This window comes from Eurytemora carolleeae, unplaced genomic scaffold (assembly GCF_000591075.1).
Source record: "Eurytemora carolleeae unplaced genomic scaffold, Eaff_2.0 scaffold353, whole genome shotgun sequence".
Classification (NCBI taxonomy): Eukaryota; Metazoa; Arthropoda; class Copepoda; order Calanoida; family Temoridae; genus Eurytemora; species Eurytemora carolleeae.
In genome coordinates this window covers 63,519-68,417 of record NW_019396252.1, presented here as the reverse complement: position 1 = coordinate 68,417, position 4,899 = coordinate 63,519, and positions in this window count along the sequence as shown.

The window sequence follows — 4,899 nt, the reverse complement described above, 5'->3', positions numbered from 1 at the left end:
TTTAAAGGGACTGTAAAGGAAAAATGAAGGGGGGTATAGGCTGAAAGCTAATCACTTTGGCTCTTGATCGCGACCCATGAAAGTTTTATCTGATGTTCCTGTCTCGAGAAATTGATATAAACTGTGTAAAAATTATACTAAAGTTCATATTTGTAAAATTTAGAAAATCTTAAACTTATATCACGTGACCAGAACTATCACCAATGGCCTTCTAGTTTATGTTTAAAAGGAGAATTTTGACAAAAATTTTCATTTTAGCGTGAAAGCTTAAAAACTTTAAGCACTTGAAATCTCAACAGAAGCTTTTTTAAATTATGAACATTTTGTAGAAAATGCAAACAGATTGTTAATAGCAAAATCATTTTTAAAAAATCCTAAAAATTCGATGATTTGATATTTTTTTATTTTTATTTTACAATCAAAATTAAATTAGAACTGGGTAAAGGAAGTTGAACTGCTTCTCGCTATTTATAAATTCTGGTCACCGCAGGGGGTTAAGGAAGATTTTCCGCAACCTGTGATATTTCAATCTAAGATTTTGACCTCACAAAATTCATAGTTTCAAAAATTTAAGGTTTACTTCCACAATGCACAGATGTTTGGCTAAGAAAATTAGAGTTTGTGGCAAAATTTCGCATTCATTCTTCACAATAAATTGTTCAGTTTTTTAGAATTATTTTTATTATTGATAAAAATAATGATAATTTGGCAAATACCCAATAATATAAATAATAATAATACTAAAAATAATCCAATATAAAAAATCATATTTCCTTGTGAACTGGTATCATTACTGATCAAATATTTTAAATACTACAAAACATAACAAATCATTACATAGTTAACGAATTGGTATGAAATGATTTTATAGAAAAAAATATTTTTTTTATAATAAAAAACTTAGGGTCAGACAAAAAACTTTTTGGATAAATGTAGAAATACAATGAATATTCTTTATTAAGTTGTAAATCATAAAAGGCTTTACAAACTATTGATAAAACCACTTTAAAAATATTCAACGTAGAACTTAGAATTATCAAAAAAAAACGCAAATGATTAACTACTTCAAGTGCTGAAAAATATGTGACAAAAATCCATTTTAAGATTTCATTCCTGCAGGCACGTTGCAAATATGATTGGTATAAAAACTCTGTACTGTACTGTACTGTACTGTACTGTACTGTACTGTACTGTACTGTACTGTACTGTACTGTACTGTACTGTTTTTTGGTTGATCAGCATAGTAGATAATGATTGTTATCGAAAGAGTAAACAAAATAAAACCCGGATATAAAATCCATTAAACAAGGCTAGGTTATAATTGATCCAACCCCTCAATTTTTCACATATTTTAATCCGAACCTTGGAAATTGTGTACTAATACCTGCAATCCACAATAATCTGATTTTTACAAAAAAAACGCTTCGAATGTTAAAAAGTAACGAAAATATTAAAGTTGTATTGACAAAAATAACATGTAAAATATGGTTAATGTAAAATATGGTTTATGTAAAATATAAATCTTGTAAAATATGGTTCATGTAAAATATGGTTCATTTAAATATAAATCATGTAAAATATGGTTCATGTAGAATATGATTCATGTAAAATATAATTCATGTAAAATATGGTTCATGTAAAATATGGTTTATGTAAAATATGCTTTATGTAAAATATGGTTTATGTAAAATATGCTTAATGTAAAATATGCTTTATGTAAAATATGGCTTATGTAAAATATAATTCATGTAAAATGTGGTTCATGTAAAATAAGCTAAATGTAAAATATGGCTCATGTAAAATATGGTTCATGTAAAATATAATTTATGTAAAATATAAATCATGTAAAATATGGTTCATGTAAAATATGGTTTATTTAAAATAAGCTCAATGCAAAATATAGTTGATTTAAAATATGGTTCATGCAAAATATAATTCATGTAAAATATGGTTCATGTAAAATATAATTCAAGTAAAATATGGTTTATGTAAAATATGGTTTATGTGAAATATGCTTTATGTAAAATATGGTTTATGTAAATATGGATCATGTAAAATATAATTCATGTAAAATATGTTTCGTGTAAAATATTGTTTATGTAAAATAAGCTGAATGTGAAATATGGTTCATTTATAATATGGTTCATGTAAAATATAATTCGTGTAAAATATGGTTCATGTAAAATATGATTATGTAAAATATGGTTCATGTAAAATATGGTTCATGTAAAATATGGTTCATGTAAAATATGGTTCATGTAAAATATGGTTCATGTAAAATATGGTTCATGTAAAATATGGTTTATGTAAAATACACCTCGCTGTATACACATATTATAAAATAATAGAGAATATTAAATTTATGACTAGAAGACGCGCGTAGCTCGAAGATGCGCGTGTATATATTATAAAGGGATGCACGCTTATTATGAATAAGGATGTTGGGTAAATTTAGGGATTACACGGAAGGGAAAAATCAGTTTGATTGTAAAACAGAGTGAACATCAAAAATACCCTTTTTGAATCAAATTCAAAAGTTGGAGCAAGTATTTTCAGAAAAGTATTAATTTTGATGCACATAGATGTTGAAGGGACTGTAAAGGAACAATGAAAGAGGGGTATAGGCTGAAAGCTAATCACTTTGGCTCTTGATCGCGACCCATGAAAGTTTTATCTGATGTTCCTGTCTCGAGAAATTGATATAAACTGTGTTAAAATTATACTAAAGTTCATATTTGTAAAATTTAGAAAATCTTAAACTTAAATCACGTGACCAGAACTATCACCAATGGCAGAGTAGTATACTGGTCACGTGTCTCCGCCTGTATCACATGACCACTTTACTGCACTGTCATTGGTGGAATTTCTGGTAAAGTAATACGGACGTATAAATAATTTAATGAATTAAATCTATTAAAAATATAAATAAAAAATATAAAATTATAATCGGAGTAAGCCTACTTTACAATTAGCTTTCTCTGGAATATCATCGTTTTCAGATTGGTTGCTTATTTGCTGAATTTGATCTATTTAAACTGACTACTTTTATACAAAATTGTAAATATATTAATTTTCGTATAAATTTGACACAGTTGTATATCAGTTTCTCGAGATAGGAACATCAGATATAACTTTCATGGGTCGCAATCGAGAGCTAAAGTGATTACCTTTCAGCCTATACCCCCTTTCATTTTTCCTTTACAGTCTCTTCAACACCTTTGTCTTTTTTTAAAATGATTATTTTTATTGTGCTTCAGAAGCAATAGATTAATTAGCAGAATTTAATATTTTTCAATCTAGAAAATGACAATATCTTTCATGTTATTGATCAATACACAAAACAGGCAGAATAGGTTTGAGATATAGACCCAAACTTACATTTTTCTACTAGCCTGGTATATTAAGATGGTTTCCAGGAAACATAAACCTTTACTGCGGAATCATGCCTTACTCTTATAGCTTTTTATTTTTTATCCTGGTTTACGAGTTTTTGTTCCAACATATTGCTGGGTTCTTACAATAAACTTCATTATCTCTGTAGACAGCGAGCAAAAAGTGTAGACAAAGGATAAAGGCAAAAAACAGAACAGTTTCTTATATTTTTAAACATTTTCGGGAGTTTTTAAGAATGCCAATGTATTTCATTGAGGTTGATTTTATTTTAATAGACTAAATTAAATCCCTTTTTCAAATTTCGTATCAATAAATGAATTATTATTATATTATATATTAAGAAGCTAGTTTCCCAACCAAACAACAAAACTTTTTATATAATGATTTTTCTTACATTATTGATAAGAATTCCGCTATGATATATGGTATTCACCATTTATTACTAATAATTGAAAGAAAGTAACTTTACATATTTAGTGATTTTCTAGGTAAGGTTTCACGGCCACTTAATAAAAAAAAATAAAGAAAAATAATGAAGATCAAAAATTGCTGCAGGGTGGGTTTTAATTTCAATTATTAAATTTTTTCCTTAAATCTAATCATATAACAACCAGCCATTTTGCAGAGAAGCCATCACAAATAAAAATAAAAAATTAAAAAAAAAAAAATGAATCTCTGATTTTTACTTGATCTATCTATGAAATGTGCACAACTGTCTCCATGTTACAATTCTAGGGGAAAAGGATAGTTGCAATATTTCTTAGTGGGAAAGGCGAACTACTAAAAACTGGGAAATCTATTTCATTTTCTCTTTAATTAATTTGGAAAGTTACAGATGCCAAAAACACATATTTAATTGATTTATTTATGGAAAAAGAAACTTTAATCCACGTTTAAAGAGCGTTGTTGACGGTTGTTAAATTGACCATTTATGACTGATTGCGGTTTTTAAAAAAAATTGTTAAAAATGTGTTAAGTCAAACTAAAGTTTCAGTTTTGTTTTAAATCAAAACTCCTCCTTTTTAAAGAGCTATTGAGAGTTGAGACGAAGAAAGTATTTTGAATTACTTATAAATAACCTGAGACCGAATTTAAAGAATTTGAGCCGCGGCTTAAATGTAAGCCGCGGCTCAAATATGGTTGGCTCTACTTAAAATCGTATTCATTGTTTTAAGATTTAAGCCGGCGCTCTATTGAAACCGGTTTTTGGCGGATTTTAGACGCGGATCAAATTCATTAAATTCGGACACGGATAAATTTACTTTTCTTAAAATGCTCGTTAAATCCAAGAAAGTAGAAACGAGGTTACCAAGTCGGTTTAGTAATCTGGTATAAATTTGACAGTCTCCTTCAGTCTTATTCACAATGTTGTTAATTTTACAAAGAAAGCTAATGCAAATGGTTTTGATGCAGTTTTTGAATAAAAAAAAATCCCATAAAAGTTAAAATTACAATGTTTTCAATTTTTTTCTCGAAAACGTACACAATTTAAATAATAAAAAAATT